This window comes from Pyrus communis, chromosome 17, assembly GCF_041283825.1.
Source record: "Pyrus communis isolate YQ-2024b chromosome 17, ASM4128382v1, whole genome shotgun sequence".
Lineage (NCBI taxonomy): Eukaryota > Viridiplantae > Streptophyta > Magnoliopsida > Rosales > Rosaceae > Pyrus > Pyrus communis.
In genome coordinates this window covers 17,630,421-17,656,739 of record NC_142581.1, presented here as the reverse complement: position 1 = coordinate 17,656,739, position 26,319 = coordinate 17,630,421, and positions in this window count along the sequence as shown.

Below are 26,319 nucleotides of genomic sequence, written 5' to 3'. Positions count from 1 at the left end.
AAAGGAGGAAGCTCAGACCTTTGGGGAAGACCAAAAAGATTCCTACTGCCCAGTTCAAGAGTAGCACAAAGGAAAATCAACGAGTTGGAGGAGACCAAAAGAATCCTCCAGCCCAGTTCAAGAGTAAGCCTGTGGAATCACCATGATCAATGCCTCAATGCAATTACCAAGGAGAAGATGGAATTTACACTCTATAACCAGATTTGCGTCCCTAAACTCTTCTCTTTGTTAATTACATTCTGCCATGTTTAGTATGTTTAGTTGTTGTTTGTGTGTTTACTAATGTTTTGTGTGAATCTATGCTTAAAACATTGAGGACAATGTTTGATTTAAGTGTGGGGGGGGTAACTAAGTATATTTGATGCAAATTCGTGGGATTTTATCACCCATAACTTCAAATGTTGTTCCTTGCTGTTTTAAGGTGTTTTTAAAGTTGTTTTAGAGTGTTTTAGTATGTTTTGTTTTTATAACTCCGAAAATCACATAAAAATTTGAAAAACATGTTTTAAAAAGCCTAAAAAGAGTGTTTTGAGTCGTTTTTGTGTGTTTATGTCTTAGGGTACCTTCCAACACAATGACATGGATTTGGTTTGTAATTGCATGACGGTTAAAAAGAGTTATAAACATAGAGAAAAGTTTGATTTACTCTTGGTATATGCTTGGTTATGGTTATAATGTATGACTTCACATGCAATCATAAAAGAAAAATTCGTTTTTGTGACATGCTTGAAGGAAGGAACTCAAACAAACGCTACAACCCTGTGAGACTCGAGCCATTACCTTCTTTGGAGAGTTATTTTCTGTGATTCTTTGTTTTCTAAAGTTGTTGCATGATCTCATTATTCCTTGCTTGGTTGCTACTTAGAATGCAATTGTATCATGATAGAACTAAATGCTAGAACTTATATCCATTTCATTCAAAGCATGACATTGAATTGCATAACATATATCAAGATAAAGTTGTGTAGTTGCCACCATAGCCAAATAGCCTTACTTCCCATATTTCGTATTTGTTGTAAGTTTTAACCCCTTTGAGCCTTGTTTAGCCTATGTTCTTTGTTAACCCATGTTATCCTTACCTAGCCTAGAATAGGACCATCCATGCCTTTGTTCTTAAAGCATAGTAAGCATGACGGAAAATGAATTCCTTTTTGATTAATATGTTGCAGAAAATAAGTGTGGGGGAAGGATTATTGATGAGAATTGTTGTGCCATAGGCACGGCTAAAAAAAAAAAAAAAGAAGAAAAAAAAAAAATTTGAAAAAAAGAAAAGAAAAATAAGAGTTGTTTGAATTTCCCCTATTAGTCTAAAAGTTGTTTTCCGCGCTCTAAAGGGAATTCTAAGTGCCTAATTCAATACTTTGCTCACTATTGCTTTAAGAATGTTTGTTTATCCTTCACCTTTCATTGTTAACCAGTACCCTAGCTCCGTTACACCCCTTTGACTTCTATCTTGATCGTTATGTGTTCAATAATGTGGAGTTTGGATTTGATATGAGCTTATGGAATCACTGGTTCTCATTCTAAGTAGTAGCATTCCATTCATGAGATCATATTCATGTCATTATCGTAAATCCAGAAAATGCTTTCTTTGTTATAACATATGTGAGATACTAGTCTTTCATGTTTACATCAATCTCTCACATATAACTAGTGTAGGGTGTGTAGTCAGAAAATCTGTGTGAAAATAGAGTGCATTCTAGTAAGGAATTGAGTAAATTCTCTAAAGCATGTTACTACATTTGAAATGTGTTTTAATTGCTTAATTGTGAACTAGTATGTGGTGACTCTGATTAAGAATGTACTTAAGTGTAAAGATGGCTAAAATCTGTGAGAATAATGATTTTTAACTTGTCATGTGCATTGGAAATCCCTAAGACGGTTGTTGGAAGGTTTAGGTTGTGTTTTACTTGTTTAGTGTTGTTTTGTTTGTTTGTTATTATTTTGTTTTGCTCGAGGACTAGCAAAAGCTAAGTGTGGGGGAATTTGATAGGAGCATATTTAGGCGACTTACTTAGCTTGTTTTCGTGCATCTATGTTGTTAATTCATAATTGTTTTAGTAGTTTAAGCCATTTTCGTGTGTTTTTAGGTTCATATGGCTAAGGAAGCAAAAAGATGCATTTTGGAGCATTTTGGAGCAAAATTGGGCTTGGAATGGATAGCATATGCTTGGAGCCAAAGTGTTGGACGAATTTGAAAGCCTTGTATGCACTTTGGACATAAAACAAAGGGCCTAGCCCAATCAAACAATCCTTTGAGCCATGCAAAACCTCTAGCCCAATCAACAACCCTTAGCCACATGCATTCACATGCATCACAACCCCAAAACCATCAAGAAACACCATTCACACACACATGCATTTACTCTTTCATCATTGCACCACCATTCACACACACATGCACTTAATCCTTCATCATTACACCACATTCTCCATCTTTATTCCACATGCATTCATCATAATTCACCCTAGCTACCACCATTCACACACACATGCACTTACTCTTTCATCATTGCACCACCAATTCAACACATGCATTTCCACCCTCCTACTTCATCATTTCATCCACATGCACTCTCAATCATAACAACCACATTCACTCTTAAACAATCACCCACATATTCTCCCATTCCCCCTATAAAAACCCATGCATTCATACACAAAAATCTCATCTCATTTTCATACACAACACATCACAAACACATCCAATCTTCCCTCATTGCCATGAGCTACCATTCCCTTATAATCCAAACACCACTCCTCATCCATTTCCATAATTCCCCAATCCATTCAACACACCAACAACATCCCTTAGACCTTGTGCTACGACGAAGAGGAAGATAAGAGGGCCTAAACGTTCATACAATTCAAGTTTGAGTTGTTGGAATGTTTAGGTGTTTCTTTGATTCTCTTTGTTTTGTACCATGAGGAACTTCCTCTCGGCTTCATGCCATTAGATACACTCTCCCATTTCTTAAAGGATTTCGACATCAGTTTTGCTTCAAGGGTTCTTTCTTCTTAATCCTATGTTCACTCATGTTATATATTTTTATGTCAAACCTTTTGTAAACATGAAGTGTAACTAATCTCTCTCTAGGGATTCGATGTAGCCTTGCAAGATTGCCATGTAGTTAATTCGGAATTCTCATTTAATCTATCTATTTCTTGTTTCATTCTCCGATTTAATTGTGACTTAGTGTGTTGATTTTAATGCTTGATCATCATTTGAATTAACCACATGTTGTTTAGCCAAGATTAAAGCACACATCATGCATAATCTTGGTAGATATGTGAATGAATGAAGGGAATGTTTTGCAAACATCCTGCCGAGTGTTCCCTTTGGTTTTGTGAAAGTTTCTTGTGCACTACATAGTCTTGATTAGGAACCAAAGTTGCACATCACAATTAGGCTCATGATTAGAGACATTTGATCAAATCCACACATCATATGGCTGATCATATCTAAGTGAAACAAACCCAAGAAATAAGTAGAGGGATGAGTATAATCTGACTTAACAAGCATGGACTTGGCTTAGCAATGGTGAAATCGAATCTCTAGCTTCATCTCCATTTGTGCTATCTCTTTTTATTAGCTGTTGATTCATTCATTTTGTGTTTACTTCATTTCCTTATGCTTTAATTTACAATCTGTCATTTAGTTTAATCAAAACCTAAATCCCCCTTTACCTTATTGTTCAATTTAGTTAGAAATCAATTTAGTTTATGCTTTAAAGCATTTTGAGTCTTTGGTTTGTCTTAGTGTTTTAAAGTTTAGTTTTGCATTCTTTGAGTCTAGTATAGTGTTTTCGATTGTGTTTTTAGCGTTTTTGAGTCAAATCCAAGTGATTAACAATCCCTCCTAATCCCCGGTCCAGAACGATCCCTACTTACATACTTACTACAATTGTCAAAAAGAGGGTTTAATTTGTGTGCGTATAATTCTCGCATCAATACAGTGCATCCTACTATTTGTCTTTAGGTGAAAAAGTCCCTCTATCATATTACCATGAGAAAAAATAAAACCGTTCAAGCATAAAGTGCAACTCATTTTGTCAAACAATACTGAGTGCCTATCTCGTAAAAACATAGAGATGGAAATCAAATTCTTTATACATGAAGGAAAATATAAACAATTTTTAAGTTCCAAGACTTCCCCAAAGGGTAGTTTAAGTATATAGGTGCCTACTGCTTTTGCAAAGATCTTAGTGCCGTTCCTAACTTGCAAAATCATCTCCCCATTATGTAGTGTCCTGCTCCCTATTAGTCCTTGCAATGAATTGCATATATGTTGACTAGCGCTTGAATCAAATATCCAAGAATTGGAGCTTACTGTAAAAGCACTCTCTATGACATAAATAGTCCCTTCAAAAGTTCGTGTCATAAGGCTCACAGTGCACACCTTGTATTTCTTCTTCCAATGTTCATCCTTTCCATAATGAAAGCATGTTCCTTTGGATTTTCTTGCCTTCTTCTTTGCAACTTTTTCCTTATGATCGCATTCTCACTCCCACTGTCCCTTTTGAAACTTTGTTCAAACTCACATCATATGTCAATCATCTCAGTAAGAGTATGATCGAATCTATTGACTTTATCGTTTACTATAAACTTAATAAAATCATCCGAGAGAGATGCAAGGAAAAAATCAGGGGCAATTTTCCCATTGATGGAAGTTCCTAAATTATCAAATCTTGAAAGATCTTTTCCATCTTTTGTCCATGTTTCCAGACCAATGTCCCCTTTGCCATTTTGGCATTCAATATACTAGAAACATTTGAGAATCATACATTACTAGTCTCAATGTCATGCATCTTATGCAAACTATCAACCATGGCACAAGAAGTGTCTATGTGCTTATGTAGCTTCTTAAGCTCCTTACTAAGTGAAGTGAGGATTAAGCATCTGGCTTGTAAGTCATCCTCATAGTGTTTTGCATAATTTTGATACTCCTCCTTTGAAGTTAGTTTAGTAGGAGGTACATGAGGAGGGGATTGCTTGAGCATATACGATATACCATTCATCTTTGAGACATCCTTAATGTGATGATACCAGCAAGGAAACGTTGGCCCCTGAGTCCCTTTTTGTCAATTACAATGGTAGGTGTAATTTTAGGCATGTCGTTAACTACATAACATAATAGAAATCCTATTAGATTGTTGATTTTAAAACTACTTGATTGGGTCTTAAATTAAATAGTAACACCCACTATTTTTGGCAAATTCCACATCTCTCTAAATGGAATCTGAGAGTTATGTTGAATTCTTAGTGGGGTATGGGAGACTCACCATTACCATGCCCACCTCAGAATTATATCATTTTGGCTAGCAACAATAATGATGAGAGGATAACTCTTACCCATTTACAACTTTTGTAATTACCCATCTGTTTTGGCCTATGATTGCCTCAGAATTATATCATGTTGGCGTCATTGCACTTAGTTAAGTCATTCCCACCATGCTAGTTTATGTAGGGGTTCAAGCACAACCTCAGAATTATATCATGTTGGTCACACTTGTTTTCTACACTCACTTCATCATATGTGTTTATAGACTCCACTTGGGTGTAAGCACATACTTTGAACTTCCCATTATAGGGTGAAGTCGTTGTATGAGTCATAAACGATTGGGGCCCACCACGGTGGAAGGCCTATGAAGAAATGTTCAAAGCATCTTCGCTTATCAACTTAATATTCGTTTTGTTGAGGGAGTAGTGTTGGGCTAGATCAATTTCATTTTAATCTTATTAAAAGAACTTGGGCCTATTACAACCATTGGTCCAATTTATATGAATTAGTAGTATATAATACTCCCGCTATTTCGATGAAACAAGCGAGACTATATGGAACTACTAACGAATACATATCATCCTCATATGGACCATATAGTCATTTTAGGTCTTAGGATGATTATGAACCTTTGATTTGATCCAACACGAGCCTTGTGTTGGACCTTGGGTCTAAGGTAGGTAGTTGTTGATTTTAGTTATGTGTTTAATCTAATTAAACTGTCATTTCCTATTGAGCTTTGGACCCAACTATTCCAATTTGCATGCAAATAAACAAAAAGGAATACTTGAAATAAAGAGAAGGACTTATGCCCTTTTACAACACATTTGATGGACTTAAGCCCTTTTACAACACATTTGAACTAATCAAATTACATTCAAATCTAAACTACTTAACCTAAACATTCATAATGTAAAGCGGCCAATCACATAGCTCAATTCTCGAGGCCTTTGGTTCATAATCACCCTTTTCTTAATCAATCACATTAACTAAGAAAGCAACTTAAACAATCGGTTTTTTGATCCATAGAATTGATTTAAATGGAACTAAATGAAATGAAAATCCAATTCTCATTTAAAGAAACATAACCATTTTGTTCTCATCATAATTTGGGCCGCAAATGCAATGAGCACATTTATTGGGCCACAATGCTAAAACATAAACTTTTGGGGTCGCTTTGTAAAAACACAAGAGTCCACAACTTCATGTAATTACAACTAGAACCCAAAAATTTCAACAATTACAAAAACTTCATTAAAGGAGCAAAACAATTTGTCCTTTAGAGATTTTGGGCCTTTACGTAAAAACGTAAACTTTTGGGCCAAAGTACAAATACACAAAAGTACGACAACTTTATGTAATTGCATAAAAGCCCCAAAAGTACCCCCACTAAGGGGTGGCCGGTTTTGGTAGTTGAGTGATGGGTTAGTTTTTGTTGAAAATTCAAAATTTCATAAAGTGTGTTGAAAAAGTGAAAGGCATAGGTTGAATAGTGGATTGACAAGGTTGAAAAGTTTAATTGGTATGGGTTGTAAGATGTAGGTTTTTCAAACAATAAAGACACAAATCATCCATCACCAATCATCCATCATCAATCAATAACAAACCAAAACTTTATGAAAAACAACAAATACATTGAATCAAAACACCAAACCTTTTTGTTCTTGGTAAGAACATCAAGAATATTGAAGAACACACATGAAAACTCATAAGAGCTCCATGAATATTTTCACTCAATAAAACTCAAATTTTCACTACACAAAAGAGGGTTAACATCCTAGGGTACTTGGGTTCCTAATGTCACTTTAAAACACTTTTAACAAGACAAACATGAACCCAAAAATCCACCCTTTGGATTTGGCCGAATTTCCCCACATACATGGCACCAAATTTTAGTTCCAATATTCATGCTTAAATGAACTACATCTACAACATTTGAGATGCTAAATTTTCAAGCAAAATTTATATTCAAAAAGCAAGAACAAAGCTTGTAACATTTACACCATTTAAATCTCAAACCATGAAAAACACAAAACCCAAAAGGATTCACCATACACTAGACCTAGGCTTTGATATCACTTGAAGGAAATTTTTTGTCCTGGATAAGAACATGTGAGAACATTTGAACACATAAGCAAACTAATAACACTTTAAAATAGGCATGCATTAAAAAACAATTCTAAAACCCATGACTTTAAAAGCCTAGTGAATGGTGAATCACAAAACTCTTTAACAACATTAAAGAGAAGACAGGATTTTGAGATTCATTACCCTTGAAGCTTATCCGTGTTTACACAAGGGATTCACCCAAGTTGAGGGCCTTCAAGTCACTCCTAGCTCCTTAGATCTTCTTTGTGATTTTCTTCCCTTTTGATGCTCCTTTTCTCCTTGAGGATGTGAGGATAGGATCTCCAAGAACACCAAAGGTTTAGTGTTTCTTCTCCACACCGAGGATGAGATGTGAAGATGAAATGGATGACTTAGAGGAAGAAAAGATTGCTAGCTATTTTCCCCCTAAGTGGCTGGCCTCTTTAGAGAAAAAGGAGAAACGGTTTCTCTTCTTTGCCTCAAGAAAACCCTGGTGAGAGAATGTCTATAAAGTTGCCTTTATACCACCTCATATATGAGTGGCAAACTTGCAATTAAGCCAAGTCCATTACCACTTACCTTTTGGCCGGCCATCCTATAGTTATTGGGCTACTTGCCCATTTTGTTTTAGTTGTCATACAACATAAACATATTGGGCCTTGTGGACCAAAACCTTTTTGGGCCCCGAGACCCGAAACTAACTTGAAGGCCCAATACGAACCTTTCGTATAATTAATTAATTAACTAATTAATTAATGTTGACTATTCCCAATTAAACCATTTAATTGCTTATCCATCTCATTTATTATTTCTTCACTTTCATCCTTACTCGGTGTATGATCCATTAGGTTCCAATTAGCGAGGCAGTGGGCGATTGTTACTTTTAACGATTGATTGTGAATTGGAACTAGTGAATTGAAACTACATTTCAATACTCCATATGATGAAGATTAGTGTTTGCAAATCTATAGGGCTTCCACAAACTAGAAGTGACACCTATTAGTATGTCATGGCTTCCCAAGCTAAGTAGAAGTGGTTGGAGAACCTATCCAGTTACAATTACAATGCAATATGGTCATTCTCTAATACAATACTCTTAATCACATTGTTTGAGTGATAGTTTATTTCATGTCTACTATCTAATGTGATATTTCTCTATATGATTGATTTGAATATGATTTGAAACAAACTTCCTAAGTCATATTTGTATGCTTTGGCCAAAGACTCCCGAATCATATGTCAGAGTATTCTCCCTCCACCATGGAAGGTTAGAGATGCCTTGTTGTGCATTCATATGCCTACATAACTAGATAGCTTGACCCCAACAATGTCGTGGACACTCTCGATGGAATGCCTTTGACATGATCAAAGATCAAGGACCTAACCATTAGACATCTATGATGCCTCAGGTATGTTTTGAGTTCTTACATGACATGTATGTTTGAACTTTCTTTTGATCGTAGTTCAGTGTACTCAATTACCTTTTGAGCACCTATGTGTTTGTCTCAGTGTCCCACACTAAATGACTTGAGGCTAGTCATACTCACACTTGAGTTAACATAACACATACTAACCTTAGTGGATTGTTAATGCCCTATGGCTAGGAACTTTTTAGGATTGATAAGAGAAAGGTCTCGTTAATCTAACTTACTTAGATCACTTCTCTTTTAGATTAAATACATTCCTTGGATTCCCTTATTGCTTAAACACGTAATACAATAAATAGTGATTAAGAATAAGCTTTGCCCTTCATTAAACATATAATAGTTCAACACAATAAGTATTCCAAAAGCTATTACATCAAATGAGTTGCTTCGTGGGCATACTTTCAAAACCTCTTTGGTAGCCTTGGTATCCTCTTGGTCAAGGAGCATAGACTTGGCTACCAAAATCACCGTTTTCTACACCATAGCAATCAGAGTAGTCCTTCTATATTCTATCATACGCTTCACGAATGAACTTGGGAAAACAAACCCTTTAATGCCATCAACAAGCTTGGCACATGCGTCTATGTCTTCAAGCAGATTTGGTTTCAAGAGTGCACAAATATCACTAGCCTCCCAGAAACAGGCTTGGTAGATTTCTCACAACTGCCTACACGACCAGGCTCATCTTTCTCAATAGACGAATCAGTCTCGGCAGTAAGAGGAGTGGGCTTTGGCGCTATTTTAGTAGCAGAGTCAACCTTATCACTCTTCATAGTAGCAAGCCTCCCTAAATGTGAACCGAACTTAGCTCCCAACATACATCTTGTTATAGACTTCGGCATTAAAGGCGTGACAAAAACTCTACGTTGAGCAATCTTATCAGCAATCGTACTAGCCATTTTCAACATGGCAAGCGTCACAGGCTTAGATCTAGTAGCTTCATTTTTCTTCTCATTGGAATAAGTTAAGTCAATCACATGCCTCCCAACAGCAGGCGGACCCTCACGAGCAGCGGATGAAGTCTTCCATTTTTTCTTAACTGATATTTCTTGAGCAGGCAGGGAAGATCTCTTCTTTCCACCTTCATTCATAGTAAGCTCCACGATAGCTATCAGACAATCCAATACATCCGCCTTTATCCTTTTTATCTTCTTTCTCGAGGGCAGCTTACCTTTCTCTAGACGGAGAGGACTAAGCAGCTAATGCTATTCACGGTACTCAGCAGGGGAGCTCAACCCATAATGGTTTTTCCCTCATTCTCTCGAACAAGCAGGCAGGAGGCCGACATGCCTAACATTCCAGCAGTCCATGAGGCTCGCGACCTCTTCATTTCTCTCAATAATCGGCCTGGCCCGCGTCAGGTCAAAGAGCCTAAAGAACAAGAGCCATGCAACTCGCTTAGCACTGCACCTTAGAGCCTTAATTTGTGGCCTTGATAGCACAGCTGCCCTTGGCTTTAGCCAAGCCAGGCAACCCAAGCAGTGGTCCCTGCCACAACACCTCATCAGCTCATGCTGAGCCAACTCCTTGCCCCTGCCAGCCGACGTGCCACACCACCCCGACGGCCCCCCCATGACAGTACTATCTAAGAAGAAGACAAGGAAAATTAATTTTTCTTACCTTGGTGCAGCACGGAGAACATAAGAAAGCAACGAAAGACGGTCCTTTGCATGGGTAAGTGTAGAAAATTGCTAGGGGAAGGGAAACAATTATCCTCTAGCTTTCTATCTCTTGCAGGGCAGAATAAATTGCTTTCTGAAGTTGATTTAATCATCTACTTAAGGTAGACTTAAATAGACTTTGGAAGTAATTTTTTTCCCTTTCCTAGAAGGATCTAATTTCCAATTAAATAGGAAATCTACATCAAAATAGGAAACAATATTATGTTTCCTAAAGCAAGAGAAGATCTCTACACTTGTTGCCATTTTCTGCGAGCAACCCAACAGGTGTTGGGGCATTTGTGGAGCCAAAAATAATCAAGAAAATTATGGAGGCGACACATGTACTTTTGGGTTAAAAGGACAAAATTACCCTCAAGGCACACTAGGAATCCCACACTCATACAACGGATAATAATGACTCAATCAAGGAAGAGTCAAAGGTGGTCAAAATGGTATTTATTCAAATTCCTTTCATAACTCCTCATCAAATCCTCACTCAAAAGGTAAATCCCAATTTTCCTATTCAATTTAGGATTAATTACCAAATTAATTGCAAGATGTTATTTCACATAATCTTGCAATTATATTCATAAGACCACCATAAGTGGCCAGTCCCTATTCTCTAAATAGGGCCGGCCACACCCCTATATATAGTCCCATTTTCTCCACCAAAAAGCTAATTCATTCTCTCCCCAAAAATTCCTAAACATTTTCTCTCTCAGATTCTAACTTTGGCATCGGAGATTTTTTGGCCAAAGCCCCCCCTCCCCGCCCCCAAATTCATCGTGGGCATGTGAGGCTCTTGGCCTTAATCTTAGGTGTTAATATTTTGCAATTGCATTTTCATCAAAGGAGAAGACAACGGAAATTTGCATCCACAGTTACTATATATAGTTGTAAGGGCTTCAATTGTAAGCAATTCTGATTCATTGGGGATCTTGAGGAATACTTCAGTTGCTTCAGTTAATTTGTAGATTTTGTAGTCTGAAATTATGTTCGATGTCCTATAGAAATGAAATGGTAAGTGTGTGTAACATAAATTTTCCTTGCCTGTTGTAGACATATAAATTTCGTTGCATACAAAAGGTGCATCACAAAGCTTCTCGTGGCATATGACTTATCATAAATGGACAAGTCATCAATGACATGTGGCACAAATCAAGCAAAAGAAGTGTAAAACTTCCCCAAAATTCGGCTAAAGGGGGAAATCCCTCCTTAAAATCAGCAAGGGGTCCAAAATCTCTCAAAACCAGAAAGAAAGACAAAGCATCGCCACAAAAATAGCAAGAATTGAAGATTGCTCACAAAATAGGCAACAAGGCCTAAATTAAGACACAAAACATGCCTAAATTCTCTCATAGACAAATCAATACACAAATCAAGGCCAAATCCATCCAAAGGCATGGCTTTGGAAATCTATAAATACAAGGACCCAAGACACACAAAGACGTAAAAAATTCTACATTGAGAAGAACCTCTGCACAAATCTTTGAAAACTAATACGCTGCCAAAGCTCTATTTAAACAACATACAACCAAAGCCTAAGCTTTCTTTCAACCAAAGCTGAAGCACTCTCTTGAAGAATCAACAAGCACTTATGTTGATTCCTTCAAGACTTTGTTGCAAGCTTAAAACTTGTAACGACATTTGATTTAAGATCAAGTCGCCAAGACCCTTGAATCAATGAAATCCCACATCAACATCATATTTGCCGCACCTTGAGGTGAAGACCATCCACACATTGTTTTGCGAGCTCAAAACGTGAAGCAATCGTTCAATCGTTCGTCCGAGATCAAGTCCCCAAGACTTTGGATCAACAACCTACACATCTACATCAAATTTGGAGATTGAATTAGAGGAAAATTGTAGACAGAGATTGTAACCTACAAATTCAAATCAATACAAATCTACTTCGTACACGTGTTTTCGTTTAATTCGATACATAATTTTTATGTTTACATCTGTTTAATCATGATTGGCATTGCCCCAAGAATTTTGTTATTATAGCTAATGAACTTATCAATTCAAATGATCTTAGAAAGATTGAGTTAACTTCACGCAGTAGGCTATACTATTTGATATGAGTTTTTGATTTTCGTATCAAATGTGAAGCCTAAATAGTATTTGAATCCTTTATGACGATGACGATATATTGAAGGGTAAATTACATTTTATTTCTTCATGTTAGAGTGCAAATGTAACCTCATACTACATTTTAAAACATTTCAATCTCATACATCATTGCAGTTTCATACATTTATTAGTCAACCGTTAGCTTAACCATTAAGTGACGATGGGGGGAAATCCTGCTCACATGTTTTGATGATGCTGTAAACAAAAATACTAAATTTTTAAAAACAATTTGCAAAAAGAGATAAAAATGACAAACAAAAAAAGGCAAAAAAAAAAAAAAAAAAATCCTTTCTACAATCAAAAGTATTCCATAAATTCTCATTACTAGAGTGCCCCGAATTTTGATCTATAAGAAGACGCAAAATCTTAAGTTTTCATCACCAAAATTCTTCGCATAATCCCTAAAATTCCCTTTAGGCCTCATTCGATTTTAGCCACCATCCAAAAATTCCCAAAAAGCCTAGAATAGTAGCATAATCGTCACTGACATCACGACACTGTTCGCATTGCAAAGAGCCAAAACCAAAGTAAGCATCATCGCCACCACAACCTTGACACCCTTCGTAGTAATAGACTTGGCGAAACTCGGCGCCTGAACGTTGTTCTTCTCCAAAAACTAGTCGAACTGAGCGTCGTTGGATGAAACCTAACTAGGTGCAGGATAATGGGGTGGAGCTCAGTCGAGTCATGCTACAGTCAAATTCTCTATAGCGACCTCGCTGTCAAAACATCTTGGAATCAGTTTGTAGACATGTAAATTTCGGTGAAAATAAATGATCACCAAACACATTAAATTTTGGCATGCGAGGGCTTACATGGCATATGCCTTATCAAGGCTGGAAATTAATATTTGATTTTAATTAAAGCAAATAAAAATGCCAAATTGGGCAAGATTGATTAGTTAATATTATTTAAATTAAATACTTGATTTATTGATTGATTGATGGAAATAAATCACGAACCAAGCCACAAATCAAGTCCAAATTCACCCATGGGCAAAGGTTGGAAAGTTTATCCCAAGGCAAATGAAAGGGGTTCAGAAATTATTTCACGCCCAGACGGTGAAGCTTTGAAATTCTAAAGCTCTCAAGTATCTAAATTCCTAAACACTCTCAAATACCTAAAAGAGTTCAGAACACCTTCTACGTTTTTCATTAAAACCCTTGAAAAATCATCAAGCACCACCACACTTGCTAGTTCTTCCCTCACCATAAGCCAAATCCTTGAGACGATCATTCATCCAAGATCAAGTCATCATGACCCTTAGATTAACAACCCCAAAGTCATTCATCTACACGTTTTGAAGATCAAATAAGAGGATCAAATTGTATAAAGATTGTAACTGATAGGAGCATATTTATGCGATTTAGTTAGCTTGTTTTCTTGCATTTATATAGTTAGTTTCTACTTATTATAGTGATTTAAGCTATTTTCGTGCATTTGTAGGTCTTAATGGCAAATGAAGCAAGAAAGTGAATTTTGGAGCTATTTGGAGCAGTTTTGGGCATGGAATCGATAGCTTGCATATGGAGCAAGGTGGATGGACGAATTTGAAGTCAAAAGAGGCTAGGAACATGCTACAAATATGGAGAAACAAGTTCAAGACCAAGAAGATAAGGAAAGAGTAAGAAACTTGGAACATTATCCAAACAACCTTATCCTATCATTCTCCTACATTGGTGCCGCACCCCTTAGCCCTTGTTCTTCTAGAAATCTGCCATAATCCCCTTTCTAGAAGACCCTATTTGTCTCTAAATATATGCCGCACCACCATTTCTAAAATCCTTAGAAAGATGGCGCCTCTTCCTCTTCTAGAAGCTCTAGAACCTGCAATCCTTTTCCTTAGAGAACTGAGCAATCCTTTTCCCTTCAGATTTTGGTGCACCCTAGTCATTTTCCCACTTGATTTCTACCAAACCCTAATCTGATTTCTCTAAGGTTTGCCGTGCATCATATATATATTTTAAGTTTGTGCCGCACCCATCCCAGTCATTCACTCACTCATTCATTCATTCATTCAGCCATCAAACACCGAATTCACCCTAGTGCAGCAGTAAGGAATGAAGGAGAAGAGGACTTGTTCCATGCTTGCCACCATCCAAGGGAGTGCCGTGCCTGCCATTGGAGTGTGGAGTGCTTCTGGGTTATTTCTATCCTTAGTTTTAGTTCAATGTTTACTTTAATTTGGTTTTTAATTATGATGAACACGAGGAACTAATTTCTTTATAATTGGAGGTGAATTCGAAGCCATGGTTATATGTTTTATATGAATTGATTACATCCAGTTATTGTTTCTTGAGTCTTGAATGTGATTTGCATATCTGAGTTATCAAAACTTGTTTATGTATGTTAATTAAGGGTCGACACTTAATTTGCATGCATGAATTTGATGCCAGAATATAAGGGAGTTTCACCTAATCGTTATGAACTTATATTCACAAGTAGTGGAGGTTGCTAGTCACAATCGTGTTAAGTAAATCCTTGGTATGAGTATCATGCTTTTCATAGTTACGAATGCCTCGTCAATGCTTATGGTTTTCAAAGAACTTAATGACCTTTGATATGTCTTTCTATCATGCTTTTCATAGTTAGGGAACTTGATAAGGATAATTTGGTTGTGATGCGTATCCCGTCCAATTCAATAAGTTAAGGAAAATCTGAAAGTTAATTTGTGCTTTTCACGGTTAATTTGGGGCATTGTCATTCATAGTCTAAAGGAATAATAATTGTAAATTGGTTTATATGCATATGTCATGTGTGGAGAAGGACCCTCTAACTAGCCTTTCACCCTTTTCAATTTACCAAATTCATTTTTATAAAGTGTTTTATGCAAAGTTTCTATTTTAAGTTTTAATTTCGTCAAAAACAATCCCCTTTTCATTGAGTCTTGTTATTTGAGTCAAAATCTGTTTTCTTTTAGTCTCTTGGGTCAAGTTAAGTCTTATTTTCGTCAAAATCACTTGTTAGGTCTAGAATTGAGTCTTTTCGATTGTTTGTTGTTGTTTTGAGTGTTTTAAGTCAGTTTTGAGTTTATAGAGTATAATTTAGTGTTTTTAAGTCTTATTTGTGTAGATTAGCATCCTTAGTTAATCCCCGATCTAGAACGATCCCTACTTACATATATACTACAATAGTCAACATTAGGGTTTAATTTGTGTGTCAAGTTAATTTTCACATCAGTAACCTTGAACCTACATCAATACAGATTTATTATTTTGTACACGTGTTCTTGTTTCATTTGCTACAGGATTTTTGTGTTTACAAATTTGCCACACCCCGTGGGACAATCTCTGCCTCTCATCTTTTTCTCTGTTCGACGTACAATCACTAACAAAATCAATGGCATCAAAGAAGGGTCAAGTTGTTCTTGCGATTAAGGTGAAGAGTGTGAGCATCTCAGCCATAAGTGGAGAGTCTATCGGCGTCACGACCTGAAGCAAGGCAAAAGGCAGTCACCGTTCAACAAGCCACCTTGAAGTTGGTGCTACTAAAGGAATAAGAGGCACATCAGAGACGTGAGCTTGTCATTAGCTTGGCCTTACTTGTGGCATCAAAGCAAGCCATTGCAAGGGAGAAGACAACCCGAAGTGACAAACAAGGTTTTTTTGAGTGTTTAAGGGAGCGTTTATTGTCACCAGCCTCAGATGCAGACTCAAGCACTAGATCATACCACAAATCGCCTACCAACCATTACGACAAGGGGATTGTGGTGACCCCTTCGATTCTGCAAATGACTCATATCCTGTGATCAAGCAAGTGATAACTACTGACGCCACGTCCATTAAGGAGCTGATAGCTCAAATGAATGAGGTGATCGCAAAGTTGACAAAGACCGTTGAAAAGAAGGACATGCAGATCTCCACTTTCATGAATAGGTTGGAAACGCAACATGAAGGGGAAGCTGACCCCGATCCAGAGAAGAATCAGCGGGATGAGGAGTTTGGCGAGAAAGAGGAGCGTCAGGTAGAGAAAGTAGGAGAAAGACAAAAGCCGGAGTCTAAAGTTACTTCAATGAACTCTTTTTCAATCTATCAGCTCCAAGACATGATCGCTAATACCATCAGGGCACAATATATGGGTACTTTGATAGGAGCATATTTATGCGACTTTGTTATCTTATTTCATTGCATTTACTTTGTTAATTTCCATTTATTTTGGTAATTTGTGTTATTTCATATTATTGTAGGTCCAATTGGTAAAGATGGCAATAAATGGCAAAATTGAGCAATTTGGAGCAGTTTTGGACTTGGCTTAGATAGCATGCGTGGAGAGCATATGGGTTGGACGTTTTTGGTGTTTCAATGGTGCTAGACATGTGCTAAAATCTGTAAAAATTAAAGCTGAGGCTTGGAAGACAAGGAATTACACAAGAAAAAGGAATCCTAGTTGGAGAGGAACATTATCTTATCCAAACTTATCTCATCTTATCCAGTCTTATCTTATCTTATATAACCTTATCCAACATTATCCCATTTTATCCAACATTATCTCATTTTATTTCCAGCTGCAAAAGGAATCCTTATCACATTATAGATCATTCCCATCTGATTCTAGGAGTCCTAAGATAATTCAAACACCCTAATCATTTTTCTCCTTGGATTCAGCCTTGCCCTTTGCCCTATATAAACATGTTGTGCCGCAAATATCAGAGGGGAAAGATTGTTCCTCAACCTGCCATTCAATCATTGGAGTTTCAGAGTTCTTTCTATCATTGTTTAGTTTTAATGTTTATTTTAGATTGTTTTTCAGTTATGTTGAACATGAGTAACTAAATTTCTTTTTAGCTAAAGGTGAATTCGAAGCCATGATCATATGTTTTATATAAATTGATTACATCCAGTTATTGTTTCATAAAACATGAATGCGATTTACTTATTTGTTTTATAGAAAACTTATTCTTGTATGTTTATTAAGGATGCATAGTTAGTTTGCATGCATGGATTTGATGCTAGAATATAAGGGAATTATGAACATATATTTGCAAGTAGTACAAGTCACTAGTCATGATTGAGTTAAGTAAATTTTTGGCAGGAGTATCATGCTTTTCATAGTTACGAATGCTTCGTCAATGCTTATGATTTTCACAGAACTTAATGATCTTTGATATGTATCTCTATCATGCTTTTCATAGTTAAGGAACTTGAGAAGAATAATTTGGTTGCATCGCTGAGTCCAATTCAATGAACCTAAGAAAATCTGAGAGTTAATTTGTGCAGTTCACAGTTAATTTAGGACATTGTCATTCATGGTTTATAGAAACAAATAACTGGAAATCGATTTATATGCATATGTTTCATGTGTGGAGAACAATCCTTTAGCTAGCCTTTCACCTATATCTCATACAAGACCTGATTCGTTTGCTGCAATTTACTTTATTTTTGTTAAAATTCATCCAAAAATCCCCCTCAGTTCTTATTTTGTGTTAGTCTAGCTTAGTTTTCAGTTTTTAAGTTTAATTTGTGTTGATTAGCATCACTCATAATCCCCAGCCTAAAACGATCCCTAGTTGCTTATACTACAATTGTCTAAATTATAGGGTTTAATTTGTGTACTAGTTTATACCACATGATACTTCGCGGAACACTATGTTGTATTTAAAGCCATACACTAGGAGGATTGATGGCTTGCAGATGCCGACAGGGTATTAGCCATCGAAGTTCATGCAGTTTGACGTCAACCCAAAGCAACACATTACCCATTTTGTTGAGACTCGTAACAATGCCAGAATGGAGGGAGACCACTTCATGAAGCAGTTTGTCCACTTCTTGAAAGGGAATCCATTTGACTGGTACACGGACTTGGATCATGAATCTATCAACAACAAGGATCAGATGAAGTGGGAATTCTTGAATTGTTTCGATATTACTCGTCGCACCATTAGCATGATGGAGCTCACAAGTTCGAAGCAGTGGAAGGACGAGCCGGTTGTCAATTACATCAATCGATGATGCTCACTGAGTCTTGATGCAAAGACAGGCTTTCAAAAACCTCTGCAATAAAAATATGTGTACAGGGCATGCATTGGGGACTACACTAGATCCTCAAAGGCATCAAGCCACAAACCTTTAAAGAGTTAGCTACACACGCCCATGGCATAGACTTGAGCATTGCCAATCATGGGAAAAAAGATCTAATCTCTGACTATAGAAGGGACAAAATCTTTGGGCCAAAGGTAGAGAAGACTGTGAAAAAGCCTACCAAGGAGGCAATGGGCGTTAACACTACGCCTGCCAAAATCTCTACATGGTCAAACGGAACAAGCCTTTTTGTGGCCAAGAGAGGTATAAGCACACCTTAAAAGAAGATAAGACTTACATGTTCCCTGATTCTGATGTGGTTGCCATGTTAGAAGACTTGCTCGACAAGAAAGTAATTAAGTCGCCTGAGTGCAAGCGACCAGAAGAAATGAATCGAGTGAATGATCCGAAGTACTGTAAGTATCATTGCTTCGTTAGTCTTTCGGTGAGCAAGTGCTTTTTCATTAAAGAGTTATTCATGAAGCTCGCCCAGGAAGGAAAAATTGAGCTAGACTTGGAAGAAGCAGCACAACAACATTGAACATAACAACTATTATGTTTGGGTCCTTTAATCCCGTACCTTTCTATGTATCATCTGTTATGCCTCAGCCACGTTCGTCTAAGGTGTATCATCAAATGGTTTGTGCAACATAAGGAAACACTTTGAAGGGAACATGCCACCACAACTCATTTACCGACAATAATGAAGGGTGGACATTGGTGATACAAAGGAAGGTGTGAAAACCACAACCGTAAGCTGCTCACCTAAGGAAGGAAGAGCAAAGAGAAATCCCTCACCACCATGTTGACATGACCCCTCCAAAGGCAACCATGAAGGTGACAAAGTCGACACTTGGAGAAAAGCCTAAGATTCAAAAGCCGCGAGTACTTTCCTAAAGGTTTTTTCAAACATAGTTTAACCACAGTTTCTTGCTACATGATCAAATGAGAAGAGTCCTTGAATGAGAAGGATACTATTGATAAGGAAAAGAAGGATCATTTACAAGTGAAAGGCACACCTAAGTGCTTTAGCGTGGAAGAAGCATTACAACTACCTGAAAAAATACGAAGGGCATTAGTGGAGGTGTTGATGAATCCAGACAACTACAAGTCACAAACATACAAGGTTGGAGAATTGGAGCTTCGGCCTCACAAATACGCCATGTGTTGTACCATATATGCTGCCATTAACTTCACCGATGAAGATTTACTACTGGCGTCCAAACCACACAATCGGCCATTCTTTGTCTCAAGTTATGCAAGAGAACAAAAGATTGGTCGCATACTTGTTGATGGAGGTCCAACAATAAACATCGTGCCAAATTCAGCAATGACGGAGATAGGAATCAAGATGGATGAGTTATCTTAGAGCTGCCTTCTAATCAAAGGTTTCACCCAATGCAGGCTAAGGGTAATAAGTATGATCATGATCGAGATGGCAATTGGAGAATTAAAGTCAAGTACGCTATTTCACATTATTGATGCCATGACTTCCTATAACCTGCTCTTAGGAAAGCCTTGGATTCACGAAAATGGAGTCGTACCATCAACCCTGCATCAATGTCTAAAGTTTTACAGAAGCGGGATAAAGACAATTCAATAGGACACTAAGCCATTTAGAGAAGTAGAGTCATATTTCCCAGACGCCAAGTTTTACATGGACAAAGACATTGACACACCTCGACCGGAATGTCCACTAAGACTCTGAGTCGAGCTGTGCTGGCCGATACCTGGAAGCTGACGAAGCCATAAAGTATAATGATGTTGAAAATGTGAATAAATTTGAACCTAAAAGTGCCTAAAGACCAGAATGCGCTATGAGCGGGAATGAACCCATTTTACACGCGACGTCAGAACATAAGTAAACTACAGTAGTGTGGGAAAAGATCATACCCTCAGAGGTAGCCACCCATACTAAGATTCACCAAGAGTCATCATCAATTTGAACTTTCAGTATGGGTGGCTACCTCTGAGGGTATGATCTTTACCCACACTACTGTACTTTACTTATGCTCTGACGTCGCGTGTGAAATGGGTTCATTCCCGCTAACAGCGCACTCTTGTCTTTAGGCACTTTTAGGTTCAAATTTATTCACATTTTCCACATGACTATACTTTATGGCTTCGTCACCTTCCAGGTGCCAGCTAGCACAGCTTGACTCGGAGTCCTAGTGAACATTCCGGTCGGGGTGTGTCAGTTTGGTATCAGAGTCAATCCCTGGCTGGAAGTGTGCCGACAAGGACATCGGGCCCCTTAGGGGAGTGGATTGTAACATCCCACGTCGCTCGGAGGAGTGGATCATGTAAGCCTTATATGTATATACTCCCATCTCTACTTAGCATGAGGCCTTTTGGGAGCTCACTGTCTTCGGGTTCCGTAGGAACTCTGAAGTTAAGCGAGTTTGCGCGAGAGCAATCCTAAGATGGGTGACCAACTGGGAAGTTCTTGTGTCAGTTCCCACAAACAAAATTGTGAGGGCATGGTCAGGGCCCAAAGCGGACAATATCGTGCTGTGGTGGAGTCAAGCCTAGGATGTGGTGGGGGCCTGGGTCGGGATGTGATAGACATGGTGTCAGATGCCCTTCCCATAAAAATCCAATCAACAGGTAAAGCTGTGCCTAGGAAGGAAAAGCTACAAGCAGTGTTATCACCAAAGAAAAGTGGCGACAAGCGTTCAAAGCACTCAACATCTGAAGAGAGCGGAGTATCCTCAAAAGGATTGAACACATTCTAGTGTCACGAAGAAAGATAGGTAATCACCATTTGAGAAAAAGGCAAACAATAAGCATGCAAGAAAGCTGGAAAAAGAAGACATAAAGTTTTTGAAGGTAGCTACAGTTGTGCCGCTACCCAAATTAGATAATCCAAATGTTTCAAAGCCATCATCGTCGAGTTTCGTTAGACCAATGCAAAATATGACGGAGCGTGGCTTTCTTCCTACCAAGAAGACTGAGGAAGGCTTATTTCCCGACGCTTACAAGCTCTGTCAAAGGCTGGGTATGACTTCACCTCATCTCCAACACTTGGTAAGAAAAATCCAGGCATTATTTGTGAAAAGAAATGTGACCTCACTGAAACCCAGAGAAAGTTGAATGAGCATAGTTATGGAGTCAACTTTACGAAGGCAGGCCTTGGTTTCATACCCATCGCACCTGTCAAGATTTCAAACAAAGGGAAAGATAAGAAGGTTAGTACTCAACACATTAGCGTAGATGTAATGGAAGATGAAGAAGAGTCAAAGCCTATTCCAAGAATGTCGGCGTTCAATCATTTGATCAGCTTCACGCCTTGAACTTTCATTTTGGATCGCATTGGAAGTCAAGTTCGAAGTCCTGCCTTCAATCGACTCAGTGTACCCATTGCACTAGGCTTTGTGTTCAACAGAATGACTGGCTCTGGCAAACAAGAAAGTATGGCTGCTTTTCCCCCACAAGGGTTGGCCTTGGAGAAAATCACAGCGACAAAAAATATGTCTAAGGAAAAGAAACCGATCTCAGCAAAAAAGAGATATGTCAATTTAGCCAAAGATGGCGAGATTCGAAGTTTAATCCCATCACACATGAAACGCTAATTAACACTAGACGTAAGCTTGGATGGATAACTAAAGGTGAAGTGACGAACAATTATACACACCGATCAATCAGCAAGCTAGCAGACCAAAGATGATGCCGAGAAAGAAATAGTCCAAAGCGTTTACCACATCGCAGTCCAAAAGGTCGACGAGGATGAGGACACTGCAACTTGGGGACGGGGCCTAGAAGACTGTAGATGACCTGAAAAAGATCAACTTGGGCACAAATGAAGACCTAAAACCTATCTTTTTTAGTGCACTATTAAGTCCGGACGAAGTGGAGTAATATTACCAATTGTTGCTAAAGTACAAAGACGTCTTCGCATGGACATACAAAGACATGCCAAATCTAGATCCCGTCATTACCGTGCATCATATCTTGATTAAATCGGGGGAAAAACCAATCAAGTAGGCTTAGAGACGTTATCGGTCAGAGTTCATTCCCCAAATCGAAGCTGAGATCGATAAATTAATCGAGACAGGTTTCATCTGGGAGGTAAAATACCCCATGTGGATCTCAAACATAGTCATCGTTGTTAAAAATGGGACAAATTCGCATTTGTGAAACTTTTGCGACTTGAATGATGCCTGTCCAAAAGACAATTTTCCTTTACCAAGCATTGAAATCATGGCAGATGCAACCATGGGTCACAAAAATTTATCATTCATGGATGGTTTGTCTAGTTGTAACCAAATAAGAATGGCCCAGAAAATGAAGAGTTGACAGCTTTTTGCACTCTTAAGGGTATTTACTGCTACGAAGTGATGCCCATTGATCTCAAAAATGCTTAAGCAACCTATCAAGATGCCATGCATAAAATCTTCAATGACATGCTTCATAAGAATGTCGAGTGCTACGGTTACCGTTTGGTGGTTAAGACGAGGAAGAGGTCAAATCACTTGAAAAACTTACGAATGATGTTTAACCAGTTGCGAAAATACAATCTGAAGATGAACCCATTGAAGTGCGCGTTTGGCCTCACACAGGGAAATTCCTTGACTTCATCATCAAGCACCGCGACATTAAGGTGGACCAGTCAAAGATTAAGGCCATCTAAAGCATGCCTGAGCCAAGAAACCTGAAAGAGTTGAAAAGCTTGCAAGAGCTAATGAAGAATGACGTGTCATTCGTATGGGATATGGCCCGACATAATGTTTTTGAAAGCATAAGGAAGTACTTGTCCAACTCGTCTGTTCTAGGAGCACTTGTGCCTAGAAGACCACTTGTATTGTACATCCCACTCAGGAAAGTTTAGTTAGAGTACTTTTGGCACAAGAGAATGAATCTTAGAAGGAAAGAGCACTCTATTACCTCACTCGGATTCCCACTGGTGCCGAACTAAACTACTCCTTGATCAAGAAGATTTTCTTGCTCTTGTATTCACCATCCAGAAACAAAGGCATTACATGCACGCATACACTAAACACATAATCGCACGGGCCAACCCGGTTAAGTATGTCATGTCGAAGCCAGTCTTGACAGGGCGATTGGCCAAATGGGCGTTGTTTCTTAACAAAGGTCGTCAAAAGACAAGCTCTAGCAGATTTCTTAGCAGACCACTCGATTCCGGCCGATTGGGAAATTTTAGATGACCTGCCAGACGAAGAAGTGTTTTATACTGATATGTTCCCTACACAGACGATATTCTTTGATGGGTCAGCACGATCAGATAGAGCAGGGGTAGGCGCGGTGTTTGTGTCACTATAGAGGCTGGTGTTACCCTACTTCTTTTGCTTAAGGAAATTATGTTCCAACAATATCGCTGAATGCCAAGCTTTGATCATCGGGTTTCAAATGACAGTTGAGATGAAGACATTAACCAAGTATGAACTAAGAAAGGATGATCTCATCCCATACTACCAGTTGGTTACACAACTGCTTCAAAGGTTCGATGTTGTCACACTGGAGCGCATTTTGAGGAAGGAAAACCAAATGGCAGATGCTCTCACCAACTTGTTGTTGTGTTCCTTCTGAGTACAATATATGGTTAGTATAATGGCACAGGTAAGGGTGTCGAACCACATGGATTGATTAGACCTCTGTAAATTACTAGCCTTGAAAGAACCCTAACTAAACAATGAAAATAACAAATTGAATGTAGGTTTTGTGCTGTTAATGAGAACAACTAAAAATGCAAGAAAAATGTAACAATGAATGATATGTTAATTGAGAAACAATGAGGATGGGTCCAGGGATTTAAAGTTCACCATTACAAAACCAATTCCATATTTATAAAGTTAAACCATATTCAATTACCAACCTATTTCCAAAGTTCATTTTAGATATATATGATCAACCATATGATGAGTGGTTTTGATCAAATTCTCCTAATCTACAACCTAATTGGGATGTTCAACTTCGGTTCCAAATTAAGAGTCCTTAGCATGCAAGACAACGTTAAAGAACCAAAGAAAATACATGGTAGGATGTTTGCATAGCATTCTCTTGATTCATTCACATTTTTACCAAGATTAAGCATGATGTTTACTATAATCTTGACCAAATGATCTGTAAGAAATCTTAATGGTGATCAGTCATTAAAATTAACAAACAAATTTAACAAAAGATCCAGTGAATGGAGCAAGAGATAGATTGATGAATTGAATATTTTAACATAAAAACATGGGTCAATTGTGCAAGGTTGATAGGAGCATATTTATGCGACTTTGTTAGCTTGTTTCTTTGCATTTAGTAAGTTAGTTTCTATTTATTATAGTGTTTTAAGCTATTTTCATGTGTTTGTAGGTTTAAATGACAAAGTTGGCAAGAAAGTGCAATTTGGAGCATTTTAGAGCAGTTTTGGGCTTGGAATGGATTGCACATGCATGGAGCAAGGTGGATGGACGAATTTGAAGATCAAGAGAGGCTAGGAATGTGATTAACATATGGAAGAATTAAATTGAAGACTTGGAAGATAAGGAATCAGCTACAAAGAAGGAATATTATCCAAATTTCCTTATCTTATCCAAACCTTATCCAACCTTATCTTATCCTATCCTAATCTTTTCCTACCATAATTCCAACTTCAAAGATGACTTCTTTTCACATTAAATCACCTAAATATCAAGTTCTAGAAGCCCTATTTTCGTGCATTAAGTTTATGCCACATGTAACCCTTCTAGAAGTTCTAGAATCTGCCACAAGGAGCATTCCTTGTCCTCCTTGGAATCTGATTGAAGGTATCCTTGTTCTTTGGTGATTTGGAGTCCTAATTCCTCTCATTTTCAACCCAAATTCGTGCCTTACCTTCACCCTATAAATACATAATGCCGCAACACTCATAAACCACCACCCTTTACCCCAAATTCACACCACACCATCCACCACAACTCAAGAGCCTAAATTCACACAAATCACCATTGTTGGCAGCAAGAAAGGAAGGAGGAGCCACCTGGAGTGTTTCTAGGTGTATTCTATCTTTGTTTTTAATGTTTAATTTTAATTATCTTTGTTTTGCGAACATGTGGAACTAATTTCTTTTTAGTTAGAGGTGAATTCGTAGCCATGATTATATGTTTTATATGAATTGATTATATCCAGTTATTGTTTCTTGAGTCTTGAATGTGATTTGATTATCTAAGTTATTAAAACTTGTTTATGTATGTGGGTTGGGGGTCGACACTTAATTTGCATGCATGAATTTGATGCTAGAGTATAAGGGGGTCTCACGTAATAGTTATTCACTTATATTCACAAGTAATGGAGGTTGCTAGTCACAATCGCATTAAGTAAATCCTTGGTATAAGTCTCATGCGTTTCATAGTGATGAATGCCTTGTCAATGCTTATGATTTTCATAGAACTTAATGACTTTTGACATGTATCTCTATCATGCGTTTCATATAGGGAACTTGAGAAAGATAATTTGGTTTAGATGCGTATTCTATCTAATTCAATGAAATAAGGAAAATCTGATGGTTAGTTGTGCGATGCAACTAACTTGGGGTGTTGTCATTCATAGTCTAAAGGAAAAATAACTAGAAATTGGTTTATATGCATATATCATGTGTGGAGAAGGACCCTCTAACTAGTCTTTCACCCATTTAATTCACCTAATTTTGTTTTTACAAAGTGTTTTCTACAAAGTTTTTGTTTTAAGTTTTAAATTCGTCAAAAACAATCCCCCTTTCATTTAGTCTT